Source organism: Canis lupus, chromosome 23 (assembly GCF_003254725.2).
Source record: "Canis lupus dingo isolate Sandy chromosome 23, ASM325472v2, whole genome shotgun sequence".
In the NCBI taxonomy this organism is placed as follows: domain Eukaryota; kingdom Metazoa; phylum Chordata; class Mammalia; order Carnivora; family Canidae; genus Canis; species Canis lupus.
The window spans coordinates 13676106-13690227 of NC_064265.1; the positions used below are offsets into that span (position 1 = coordinate 13676106).

General features: G+C 42.7%; 1 long non-coding RNA gene across 8 annotated transcripts in view; it reads right to left on the reverse strand.

The window, feature by feature from the left end:
* LOC112668666 (uncharacterized) overlaps window positions 1-14122 on the reverse strand; it is a 62777-nt gene that overhangs the window by 48055 nt on the left and 600 nt on the right. For 4 of the 8 annotated variants that reach the window (XR_007405187.1, XR_007405188.1, XR_003141780.3 and 1 more), the window contains exons 2-5: window positions 8003-8089; window positions 6436-6581; window positions 5392-5686; window positions 3253-3343 (exon numbers count right to left, since the gene is read on the reverse strand). This is a non-coding gene — a long non-coding RNA (uncharacterized LOC112668666). Of the gene's footprint in view, window positions 1-3252; window positions 3344-5391; window positions 5687-6435; window positions 6582-8002; window positions 8090-9870; window positions 10148-11599; window positions 11658-12861; window positions 13775-14122 lie in introns of those variants that run through there. The other 4 variants (XR_007405191.1, XR_007405190.1, XR_007405189.1 and 1 more) reach the window with 4 other exon arrangements.

Genomic DNA, 14122 nt, shown 5'->3' on the forward strand with positions numbered 1-14122 from the left:
GGCCTGAGTGTGATCTTGGACAGACATTTCCTCACCTCAGTTTCATTGGGGGTTAGTGGGGATAATGACAGAACCTGCCTTGTGTCCGTTTCCTATTGCTGCCGTAACAAATTACCACAACCTTGGGAGTTAAAAACAATACACGTGTATTATCCTGCAGTTCCAGAAGTCAGAGGTCTGAAATGGGCCTTGCTGAGTTAAAATCAAGGTGTTGGCAGGGCTGTGTTTCTTTCTGGAGGCTCTAGGGGAAAATCTATTTTCTTGACTTTTCTAGCTTCTGGGGGACACCTATACTCCTTGGCTGCTGGCCCCTTCCTCCATTTTTTTTAAAGATTTTTATTTATTTATGAGATACACACACTCACACACACACACACAGAGAGAGAGAGAGAGAGGCAGAGGGAGAAGCAGACTCCATGCAGGGTACCTGATGTGGGACTCGATCCCGGGTCTCCAGGATCACAACCCAGGCCAAAGGCAGCGCTAAACCACTGAGCCATCCAGGGTGCCCCCCTTCTTTCATTTTCAAAGCCAGCAAGCCTTTCTCATATTGCCTTACTCCACAGAGAACACTTCTGCCTCCCCTCTGCCTTTTTAAAGTACCCTTATGAGTACACTGGGCCCAGGTGGAAAATCCAGGGTAATCTTATTTTAAGGTCAGCCAATTCACAACCTTAATTCCTTAATTTTCCTTTTGTCATGTAACCATAGCAATTGTCTTTGCTTTTGGGGGTCAGGGTGTGGACATCTTTGTGAGGCCTCCCATGTACCTTATAGGGTTTTATGATGATTAAATAAATTAGTATATGTAAATCATTTGGAACAGAGTCTGGCACATTCTGAGCACTATGTAAAGCTTGGCTATTGATATTTTCCATGAAAGTCAAGTAAACAAGATTAGAATTATTGTTGTAAGGATAGATTTTGGAGTGTACAATACAGACAAAGGACCCAATGGGTTTCTTACACTTTCTCCTCTGAGTTGAACATATACATCCAGCCATAAATAGGACCTCTAAACATCTTCCAGCAGGAGTGGGTCTTCTCTACAGGGCAGATGAGAAGATAGAGAGAGACCCAGAAAAACTCACGCAGTTGTAATGATACTTTCCTTATGGGTCTAACCAGATCCATTACCTCTCCTCTTATAGGGAGAGCCAAGAGCCAAAATCTTCTGGGAGAGGAGAAGATCTTATACATAATATATGGGTCACCAGGAATTCAAGGAGCAGAAGAAAATAGTTTTCTCCATGAATCCATGGTTTCTGGGGCCAGGTGGGAAAGAATCACTCTCTGCCTCCCCAATCTCTAAACCCAGTTGGTTAGGACTGAACCTGCTCTTGCTCCTTTCAGAGGAGATCAAAGCTTGAATGTGAATCATTTCACTTAAGGTTGGCTTCTCCTGAGGTCGACCTGCTGGTTTACAAAAGTACCCAAACATTGCCACTGCTGAACACCAGCTGTAGCATGGCTGAGGTTCAAATTGAGATGCTTCTAACAAAATATATATATATATATATATATATATATATATATATATATATATATATCATCAAAGTCTAGACTGCTGTAGACATAGACCCCTCAGCTCCACCCCCTTCCTTGCACAAAGAGGTCATGTAAAGACACAGTGAGAAGCTGGCTACCTATGAGCCAGGAAGGGAGTCCTCATCAGAGGCCAACCATGCTAGTACCTTGATCTTGGACTTCCAGCCTCCGACAGTGAGAAATAAAATCCTGTTGTTTAAGCCACCTAGTCTCTGGAATTATGTTATGGTAGCCTAAGCAGACTAAGACAATAGCTAAGGTTATTTTTCCTTGATCTTTTCCTGTAACTTCTATAACAGCTTTGCTTTTTAGTTCCAATGGTGAGATGTGTATGTATGTGTGTGTGTGTGTGTGTGTGTGTGTGTGTATATATTTGTTTTGTTTTGTTTTGTTTTTTGAGCAGAAGCTTTAAAAGCTAATGAACAGTCCCACACCTTCTCTTTACCCTGATGGGGTAATGGCGGAAGCACATGTTGAGAGGGAGCTTGTGTCTACCTGGGGTCCTGAGTAGCCAGGTGAGCAGAGCACCCTCCTGGTCAGATGAGACAGAGAGATATTGGTTGTGTTTTGTCACTGAGTGTTGGGATACTTATTCCTGCAGCACTACACAGCCTGCACTGACTGATACACTGTCTTAAAGATGTCCCTGCAGAGCACAGATAACAAAGGAGTTAGTTATGACTTTCCAGTTCAAAGCCTAAAGTCCAGGAGTACAAACAACACGTTTGAGAGATCAACTGGAGAGGCAAGCTATCCTTGGCAAGACTAAAATAAGGATGTTCTGGACTTGGAGGGAAAAAATATGGAAAACTGTGGGAAAGGCAAAGAGCTTAGACACAAGTGTATCCCTGAGTCTTCTTTCCCTGCTTGTGTCTCTGAAAGGTGGGTAGTTTCTCCATATAATCCATAGAGGCTTGGAGATACAAGAACTGAAAGGATTTGTGTCACCCTCTAGAAAAACTGCATACAGCTCAATGAGGAGCAGATAAGGTCTTTGAAACGTGTCTATAGCTGAGTCACTTCATAGAGTTCTCACCCATCTAGCAACACAAGGTCAAGGGAAGAAACCTACACACCCAATCCAGGCATAGACACAGTGGAAGACATGGAGGAGAGGTGTCACTGGCCTGAGAAGGCCTCCTGTTTGGAAATGGGGAGAGGGTGTGGTGGGGCTGTGTCTGTGGCTCTGAGACCCACTGAGCATACAAGGCCTCTCCTGATCTGTTTCCGCCTATCTCCTCTGCCACATTCCTCATCACCTACCTTCATTTCATCCCGACTTCAGCCCTGCTGAATTACCTATGCTTCCCTAAATCTACCCAGCCATTCTATGCCTTTGTGCCTTAGCAATTGCTCTCTCTTCTGCCTGGCATTCCCTTCCCATCCGTTGTTTGACTGAACAATATTGATTCATCCCTTGAGATTCACTTGATTTGTCACTTCCTCTGGGAAGCATTTCCTAATTCATCAATGTCATTATTCATTTTTCCTTTATGTTGCTAATATACCTAACATTTACCTCTACTTACCAAAACTCAACAAATATTTCTGAAATACTATGTGCCAGGTGTTGTAATCACCACACTGAACATTGGTGAACAGAGAGAGTAGGGTTCCATCTCAAGGGTCCCCATTCCAGGTACTATTTCTGCATGATAAAACACCATGAAACTCAATGCTGTAGAGGGAGAGCAACCATCTTACCTCATGTGGCTTCAGTGAGTCAGGAATTCTGGAAGGCTCCAGCTGGGTACATCTAGCTTAGGGTCCTCACTGAGTTGCAGCGAAATGGTGGCTGTAGAGAGAGGAAGAGTGTTGGACCATGTCAGCTTGCAAGCATCTCCCTCCTTTAATGTGATCTCAGAGCCTCTCCATCTGGTATCTCTGCACAGGCTAGTTTGGGTTTCTTCACAGCATGACATCCTCAGGGCAGTCAGACTGCTTATGTGACAACTGAAGTCTTCAAAAGTGATTACTCCAGAAGGCAAGGCAGAGGTTACATTGCCTATTGGGATTTAGCTTTGGAAGTCACGTTGTCACTTTTGTTGCATTCTCTTAGCTAGAAGTGAGTCACCAGCCTGCTCAGATTTAGGGGCAGGGGAATTAGGCTCTACCTCTTGATGGAGGAATAAAAGGTTCTAGAAGAGCATATGACAAAGGAGATGTTGTCATAACCATTTTTAGAAAATAGAATCTGCCATGGTTTCATCTAGTACTTGCCAAACCTTAATGCATGCCCCGCCCCCTCACTAGACCATAAGAGTATGAATTAGATCTTCTTCTTTATCTATTCTTAAAACTTAGCACAGCATCTAGAAGAGAGAAGTCACTTAGTACATATGGAATTAATCAATAAATTCTCCATTAGTTCAGAGAATCCTTATTTCCATAAATAGAAAGTATATCTATTATGTTAATTAAGATAATGAACACTTCTGCAAGGATAATTTAATTTCTGGAAATAACAAATTTTCTCATTTTCCAGTAGGGTTTGCTTTTTTTCCCCTTAGCTATCAAAGTCAAATTTTTAAGATTTGTATAATAAACTTGCCATGGACACATAATTTATTTTTTTTTACATAGTCCTTCTAAGTCCTTGGGTTCTTCATCCTGAAAAAGCTCCGCCTCTAGAACTCTGGCTGCCAGATGAACACTGTCAGCATCCTTCGAAAGGTTTACATTTTATTTATTTATTTATTTATTTATTTATTTATATTTTTATTTTTTGAAGGGTTTACATTTTAATAGAATCTAGGTTTCTCCAGGGTGGTGCAGATCTAGATGCTCTGCTACTTTGAAACCCCAGACTTACCTTCCCCCAGAATCACATAGCTCCCTATGTTGGGGAGACTCTCATTCTCTCCAAATGGCACCCAAGCAAACACCACACTCAGAATGTGCTGCAGTTACTTCATTAGAGAACAAATTCAACATGTCCCTAAACACAGTTTTGCAGTCATGATTACAGTGCATTTGGCATGTCTGTTCTACTTGGCTCCTTCCACGCACAAGAATGATGCTGGGTGAAGGCTTCTCCCATCTCATTATTTATAAGAAAATTTCAGACAGGATGAAGCTGGACCAGTACTCGATGCTTGTGAGGTGATACAGAAAATAGGAACTGGGGTGCCTGGGTGGCTTGGTCAGTTGGGCATCTGCCTTTGGCTCAGGGTCTTGGGATGGAGTCCCGCATTGGGCTCCCTGCTCAGTGAGGAGTCTGCTTCTCTCTGTCTCCCTCTGCCCTTCCCCACTGCTCATTCTCTCTCTTCTTTCTCTCTCTCTCAAAAAAAATAAAATCTTAAAAAAAAGAAGGGAATAGGAATCATTTGCAAAACTTCCTTGGGTAGTTTTTTGTTTCCTTGTGCTGTTCATGTCTTATTTATGATCCTCAGTTGACTTATATTTATTATCGTATATTTTATGTATATTATTATGACCACGTACAGTTAAATTTGTTATAAATATGGATAGCTTCTATTATTAAGATCTTATGCCAAACACTTTACCTACCTCGGCTGATGCTGAAAGATGCTATGTTAATATTCTCTTCCCCATTTTGGGAGTTCAGAGAGGTTAAATTTCACACAAGGGGACAGAAGCAGCAGAGCTGGGTTCCAGTGCTCTTGTGCCCCAATTCCAACATGTTTAAGAGCCTGGAGTTTTTCTCAGACTCTGAAGGTAATTGTAAGTAGCTGAGGAAGGGCTGGCACTGCTTGTAGGTACAGCTTCTGATCCCACAGGCTCTACTCTGGCCACCAGCTCCCCCTCATTGCTTCGCTATCTCTATGACAGTCTTGTTGCCTAGAAGAGGGGGGGTAAGGTGGCTCCCCATTGCGATCCTACCTGTTACTGCCATAGATGGTGGTAGCGGAAGGTGGCAGAGCTGGTATGTGGTCACTTGGCAAGTTGTCTCAAGAATCAGGAGGAGGATAGATGCAGCATCATCTGCTGTAAGGAGTGTGAAGTTTTCAGAGAGAAAACCGTGGTGTGAGTCTTCCTTTGTCCATCTGCTAGTTGCATGATCCTGAGCAAATCCGAACCTCGGTCTTCTCATTTGAAACAAGAGTTAATGATACCTGTCTTGCTTTCCTCTCTGTTTACCGTGGAAATCAAATGGCTTAATCTTGGAGAGATTGCTCTGTGAATTGTAAAATTTAAAATATGTTTATTTATTTATTTCATTTATTTATTCATTCATTCATGAGAGTCACACACACACACAGGGGCAGAGACATAGGCAGAGGGAGAAGCAGGCTCCCTGCAGAGAGCCTGATGCCAGACTCGATCCCTGGACCCCGGGATCACGCCCTGAGCCAAAGGCAGATGGTCAGCCACTGAGCCATGCAGGCGTCCCTCTGTGAATTGTAAAATTTGACAGAATGTTGATCATTTTTATCAGGGAGGATCAGCAAGGTGGTGTCCCTCAGGGAGAAAGCAGCCATGCAGGAGGGGACTGCAGGATGGGGGCTGGGGCGGCAATGGGATCCTGAACATTGCAGCTGCTGGGAAAGATTTGTGAGATGTGCTGCTTGTTGCAGCATTAAAAGGACAAGAGGTAGGGAGAGAGTGGAGTGGACTGAAAAAGCAAAGATATTAAGACAGTAAAAGCTCACCAATTGTATAGGAGAATGGGAAAAAAAATCTTCGTCGAAATACATGTAGTACTTTCATTTATTCCTTCAATACAGTGTTTTTAGATGCCTTGTCTATGCATAGCACATATGTTACTAGAAGGGAATGTTTAGATAACTGCTTACATAAAATTAATTTGAGTAACTATTTATATAAATAAGATGTGTAAATGAATATTGGGAAAATTAAGATAAATATGCAATTTTATTTTAAGTTTACCAGCTTCACAAATTCTCAATACATTCTGTTTCTTACACTGGTGTGCCAGGCAGAGAGAGCTCAGAGGAGGAGGCGTGATGCGGTGCCATACGTGTTGTTTGTGGTGTCTGGTAGCTCAGTCACTCCCTGGCTCTTGACCTTGCACAGGGGACTTCTCCTCCCCCCAACTTCAATTTTCTCATCTGAAAAAATGTGGGCGATGATACTGTCAGAGACCAAATGGGATTACCGTACCATGTTTGGTAAGTGATGGGCGGTTAACAAATGTTAATGATCTTTATTGTGAAGGCTGATGGCTTGTCATGGTATTAGGTAACCCTTCAGCCCCCATCTGATTCTTCTCTACTTCGAGTTCCCAACACCCTTGTCATCATTGTCCCCACCCCACCTCCCCCGCCCCCGGGGCGGTAACCATGAGGCTGGCTTCTCTTTTGAGCAGCAGCCATAGATGACATCATGCCCTCTCTCTTGTAACCATGCTTAGAAGTTAGGTACAAATTCAGGGCTGGTTTCTGCCCCTGGGGGAGTTTCATTCTGCAATCATAGATGGGTCTGTGCGCCTGCAATATTTAATCAGATCTGTTCTCTCAGAGAGACAGCTTCTTCTGCAGCCAAAGGCCAAAGCTCAGGAATCCTCTGTATTTCTGAGCCAGGGCTTCTCTGGGATATAAACCAGAGGCTCTTTCTTCTGTCTGCCTGCCTGTCATGCCTTTGTTGCCTCAAGAGCTCTTCACCTGGCATCTCACTGATTTTTATGAACACAGTAGTGATCTAGCTGCATCATCTGTCACCCACTGATCCCAGGATTTAAGCCATGAGCGTGGCTGGCGGTACAAATACCTGCTTTTCCCCCTGTATTAGTCATGGTAGGCTACCTGCTGTGGCACACAATCCCCAAATTTTGGTGGCTTGGCACAACTGTTTATTTCTTGCTAATGTAAAGTACAATTGTGTGGTCCTGGTCAGCAAGCAGCCTTCGAAGCAGGATATTAGGATCCAGTCTATGGTTTTGTGCACATGGGGCATTGGCTGGCATCCTCAGGGCCGCCCCACCTCCCCCATATCCCTTTGGCCATTCCCATTTCTGTGTATACCAGTCCAACTTCCAGTTGCCGGAACCTCTGCCTGAATCTCTTTCCTGAGGGTTTCTCTGGCTACTTGAGTCTGCTCTGCTCACATGTGTACAGGTGTCAGAGGTGCCCCCCAAACTAATTCCAAGTCCTCAAACAATGACTTGCGAGGATTGTTGTAAAAATACCCCAACTCCCTTAATCCTTAGGTGGGATAACTCTCCGGAGATCTGGGGAAGGGACCTGTGCTGTTTACTCTAGGGTCGGGCAACCATGGCCACAGTGGTAACTTGCTAGATAGTGTACTTTCTATTGGCTTTCTTTTTTCCCTGCTTCCTCTCTCCACAACTCTCCTGATGTTTCCTGAGATCACCTTCCAAAGTAACTACTTTCTTGAGGGATTAAATGAACTTTACTGGCTCATGTAACTAAAAGGCACATGATTAGAACATGTGCCAATCAGACATGACTGGATCCAGGGTTTAAACAATGTCTGTTGAATTCAATTTCTCCCATCTTGTCTCTCTCTCTACCTTGTGATATCCTGACTTCACTCATAGTATCCAAGTTGTAGGAAGATGGCTGCAGTGCCTCAAGTCTAATATTTTCTCCCTCTCAAGCTGAAAAGGGAAGAGAAGAAAACATATTTTTGAGTTAAAAAACAAACAAACAAAAACCACACAATGGATTCTTTCCTGTTGGTTCGGATCACATGATGTGTCCGTCTATGAACTAGTCACAGTGGAAATGGTTGCAATGTGTGATTGGCTTAACCTGGTTATGTGCTGGACTCCTTAGGATAGTAGCAACCCCCTATCTAGCCCTGTGGCCTGAAATGGGGGAGCTGAGTATCTTCCAACAAAAATAGGCTGTTGCGGGCAGGCAGGATAGATGCTGGAGAAGCAGAGAGCAGATGGCTCTGAAAATCCCTTTTTCCTCTCACAGTCTCTGGTTTCTAACTATGGTGTGGGCTTTTGCTAAAATATTTCTACAAGGCTTACTTGGGGGTTTATGTGCACAGGGCATTGGCTTTGGAATCAGTAGTCCTGGGTTCTAGTCCTTCCTCACCAGCTGTAAGTTAATGAGTTTCTTTTCCTCTGAGAGCCTCAGCAGCAGCATCGATAAGCTGAGACATTTGGTCACAATCTCTTCTAAGACCTTTCTCACTTGAAAAACATTGGGATTCTCTGATGTCCTGATTGATTGTTCAACCAGATGCCCATCTAGAAGGGAGAGGCAGACAGATTTTCCCCACTGGAACCAAAGCTTTAGAAATGTAAGATGTTAATGTAAATTCCTTCCTGTCTACTGTATACTTTCTCACATTTAACAGAATACCAAAGTGCCACACTTTAGCTAGGGTTTCCACTGCCGTGTTGGTTAATCCTCCAGTGAAATTATGCTGTTGCATTTGGGACCACATCCTGTATTTCCATAACAACGGGCTGGATAAGACTTAACAACAGAAAAGTGGTGGTTGTTAATATGAAATCTACTGGAAACCCATTCTCCTTAACACTTTGCCCTTCCTTTAAAAAAATTGTTTTATTGAGAACAATTTAATCCATCTGATCATGATTTAGTTTCTATTGACTCATCATTTTTCCTCAGCAGAAGTGATTTAACTTCTAAAAAGTATTTAAGAAGTAACTTCGACAATCTTTTTTGCCAGCAAATAGAAAATCACATATTTTTTTTACCCTAGAACAAATGGTTTTTAAACTTAAGTTTCTAGCCCAAAGCTATGAACACTTGAGCTGTGGTCTTGGGTTTAAACAGAGCAAGATATCTTCTTAACGTGGCTCAGAAGGGAGGCAAAGGTAATTTCCACTTGGAACACTATGATACTGTTGTTAAGAGTTGTTTATGTGGTGTCTGTTCTGATCCGTGGGTTCCCCCGCAATGTTTAGATCATCATTGCTAGGGAGCTTTGCTCTCTTCACATTTGGAAGACCTTGTGGTGTTTCCCTCTCTTCCATATCGGAATGCAGGGTGGCCCTTGTTGGCAGAGATTTCTCCTGCCATTCCCACTGGGTATGTAAAAGCAAGAACTCCATGTGTCCTTCCTCACTCAGCTCTGCTTAGGAAATGAGCCTGTGAAGGTCAGTGGGAAACCTGGTGGGGAAGATTCTAGAAAGAGAACTAAGCTGGAGCTCAGAGCTCTGGGATTTGGGCTTGCTCTGACATTACCTGGAAGACAGATCCTGCGTAAGTCACTGACCCCATTGCTGCCTTACTGTCCCTCAGCTGGTTCCTAGTGTGATATACACACATTTCAGTATGTCACCTTGAATTTGCAAGACATTTCTTTTTCCTCCAAGTGAACTTTTTTGGACAAAATGTATCTGATAAAAATGACTGCAACAATGTTTTGGGTTCCATTTGCAGTATCAGGACTTACTCTTTTTTCATCAAGAGCTAGAGTCTCTGTCTCCTTGTGGCAGTAGGCAAGCTTTTGTGACTGGTTATTATTAGGGTATGGCAGGTGAGATGCTGTGTGACTTCTGAGCCCCAGTCTTAAAAGCAGAACAGCCTCTGCCTCTCTCTATCATTTCAGCTTCCATGAAGCTTTGGTGCTTCAGAGACCATGTGGAGATAGAGATGCCACCGGAGCTTCAACTGTTCCAGCTGATAGTCATTGGAGTCCTCCAGGCTGAGTACCAGTCACATGACTGAGCCAGCCTTCCACAGACTCTAGCTCTAGCCACCATCTGTCTGCAACTACGTGAGAGACACAAATGCAAACCACCTTGCTGAGCCCTGCTAACTCTCAGGGAGGTGTGGGGTAAAAGGGAAATAATTGGTGTTACTTCAAGCTACTAGTTTGGGGTGGCTTTTTATGCAGAATACGTAGCTGAGCAACTGCCAGCTTCTTATTCCACCGGGTGAGAGAAATGAGGCTCAGCCATGTGAGCCAAGCTATTCTTTTCTGTGGAATTGTCTAAGCTGGGAGGCATTATGTTGTTGTGTTGTCAGGGAGAATGTCTGATCATGCTTTCCTTGGTGTCACCATCAACCTATGCTGTCTTCCCTGGGGTTCCTTCTTCCTGTCTAATCTGTAGTTATCAGTTCACAGGGGTCACTTTGGTCTCTCCCTCTTCCTGAACCTAAGGGCCTTTCTAGTCTATTGACTTTTTTTTTTTAAGATTTTATTTATTTACCCATGGGAAACACACACACAGAGAGAGAGGCAGAGACACAGGCAGAGGGAGAAGCAGGCTCCATGCAGGAAGCCTGATGTGGGACTCAATCCTGGGTCTCCAGGATCATACCCTGGTCCAAAGGCAGCACTAAACCACTGGGCCACCGGAGCTGCCCCTAGTCTATTAACTTTTGAAACTGTGTCCCTGATACACTCCCTCTACTGCTCCACCTAGGGCTTCTGGAAACTCTACAGCACCATGCCTCTTGAGTGCAAAAGGTCATTTTTGCTGCTCCTGCCTCACAGTGTGCCACAAGAAAGTCTGTGAGGCTCTCCCAGATGGGCTTCCATGCTAGGATTTTTCAGATTTTTAGGTTGCTGATTCTTTCACTACTATAGGACATAGTAAGTACTCAGTATTATTGAACTAAAATTCCCAGTCCAAATCTCCAGTACTTCCTTGGCCTTTTGACTCTCATTTGTTGATTTGGGAACTCTGAACCTACCAGATTGGGACTTGTGCTAATTCCCTATGGATAAAATACACACAGACCAACTGATATTAAGCACATGTGACACACAGATACTACCATTTGAAAACACCACCCAATTAGAAGTGACTCTGAGCTCACCTGGAATGAGCTCAGAATGAGCTCAGAGAGGACTCTGTATTAGAGTCCTCTCTTCCACAACTGCTGGAAGGACAGAGAAAATGAGACGGGAAGCATATGTTACAGGAATCCCTTGACCTGGAGCAGGAGGCTTGATTGACTCCAGTGGATACTTGTGCATCATGGAGTCAGTATTTCCTACAAATTTACCAAGGGTTCTCTCTAGGTATTAAAAGAAAAGCTTTATTCTTTTCCAGTTGAGTCAGGAGACATAATCCAGACTGATTGTCTGAAGACAGCTGACCTCTCAAGGCCTCTTAGGAGACATACACCAAGATGGGCTTTGTGCAAATAACACCATGGGAAGAAAATAGTACCTTTCTGTCTATTGCTGGTTGGCATCTGCTTTTCTCTCCTGGAAAGGCTTGTTTCTGCCTATTTAAATCACAAAGCAGTTAGTCATGAATAGTATCTAAATTTGTGTTCAATGCTGACCACATTAGTCGTGTTGAATAAATGAAAAATAAGATTTCATTTTGGAGCATTGGTCTATGTCCTAGAATTCAAGCAGTTGCTGGCTTTGCTGTATTCACTGTCCCACTGCCATTCATAACAAAAGTGAAACAATTAATATAATAATCCCTTTCAAAATTATACCTATTGGCCTAAATAGCTTTGCCATATATATAAATGCTTTGGGTAAATGCAGTTATTTAATAGTTTAAATCTAGCCTCATTTTGATAATAGAGCATTGTTCAACTATGAAATGACTAAGTACCCTTTTCATATGTCCTGTGAGAAACACAATAAGTTGAATGTTGTGCTTACATAGTGTCTGTTTCCTGAGCAGTCAGTTCAGAGCAAGCTCCGTGCATTTCATTAATCTCAGCATCCTCAAGATAACACAAAAATCCTCCTACTTTCTGGGCTTTTCTCCTGTGATCTCTTCTCCTCATTCCTGAAAGGCCTTCAGCTCCTGCTTCTCACAACTAACTTTCCTACTTTTCCCCTACTTGCTTTCCTCCTTCCTTCCTTTGTCTTTTTCTTTTTGGAATAACTGCCTCCTTTAATAGAGTCTGATTTACTGGACAGGTCACATGCCAACGCATCATCTGAGGACCACCGGGGAGCTAAGCATCGGTTTCTGGTTGTGTAGCTTTCATAACTACACTATCCATTGGAACGTATAAATCACATTCAGGTCAGGTAGGGAAGAAGTTTCCATCAGTGTCATTTGTTAAAAAAAAAGATCAGGGTAAGAATCTAAATATATAGTAGTATATACTAGTACATATGCTTTTAGCAAAAGAAAATCATTACAATAGAGAACAAGATTTAAAGCACCAGGTACACACTGACACAGTATTTCCAAAAAACTCACTGGGATTTATTCCTTCTCAACCTGTCTTTGTTTTTGTTTGCTTGCTTTTTGTCTAATGAACTTTTTATTTTAGAAAGGTTTTAGATTTATAGAAACATTGTAAAGGTAACAGAGAGTTCTCATACCCTCCACACTCATTTTCCCCTATTATTAATCCCTTCTATTCATACAATGCACTTATCACAATTAATGAATCAATACCGATACATTATTACTAACTGAAGCCTATACTTTACTCATACTTGCTTGGTTTTTACCTGATTCCTTTTTTTTCTGTTCCAAAATTCCATCCAGGATAATATGCTACATTTATTTGTCATTTCTTCTTGGGTTCCTTCTGGTTTAGATGGTTTCTCAAACTTTGTTTTTAAGGGCTTTACTGTTTTGAGGATTAGTACTCAAGATACTTTTTAAAACATCTCTTAATTGCCATTTGTCATGATGTTTTTCTCATGATTGGACTGACCTCATCACATCACAGCAAGCATAAAAACTGCCTTTGGTGGTATTTTCTAGTTTGCAATAATCTTTCTTCCATGCTTTTTGCAAGGCTGGCCCTCTGTTCCTGTGCCATGATGGCATCTGAAGGATTGTCCACAGTCGAAAGACCTGTTCGGCATGAGGGTTTGCCATCTGGGCTCTATTCCTCGTGTTTCTGCTAGTCTCCTGGTGACTTTTGAGCGTCAAATCCCCTTCCCTCCATTATTTCGCTTTATCAGAGGCTGACTTTCAATCCCTCTGTGAGCTGTAGTTGCTATTCACTGCTCGCAATGGTGTTTGGCCTTCACAGAAGCCTCTCGCCAAAGTTTCCTATTTCTGAGGCCAAACTGATTCCTCCACACTCTGCTCTGCTCCTCCCTTCCCCACGGGCCCACACGTCCATATGTATGTATACTCCTCCAGCACACCTTCAACACATGCATACACAACTTCGTATTTTTCCACAGTAGGGAAACTATTGTCCCACATCAGGACCAACTTAGTGACGTACTGGCTTTGATTTTAAAACAGTTTAGGACAGAATAGCTGATGTCTTTCCTTTTTTTTTTTTTTTTTTACATATATATATATATTTTTAAATTGGAGTTCAATTTGCCAACATATAGCATAACACCCAGTGCTCATTCCATCAAGTGCCCTCCTCGGTGCCTGTCACCCAGCCACCCCCACCCTCACCCACCTCCCTTTCCACCACCCCTTGTTCGTTTCCCAGAGTTAGGAGTCTCCCATGTTCTGTCTCCCTTTCTGATATTTCCCACTCATTTTCTCTCCTTTCCCCTTTATTCCCTTTCACTATGTTTTATATTCCCCAAATGAATGAGACCATATAATGTTTGTTCTTCTCTGATTGACTTATTTCACTCAGCATAATACCCTCCAGTTCCATCCACGTGGAAGCAAATGGTGGGTATTTGTCGTTTCTAATGGCTGAGTAATATTCCATTGTATACATAGACCACAGGCTGATGTCTTTCCATTTTAAAGAATAGCAAACACATTTATTGCCTTTCTAAATTT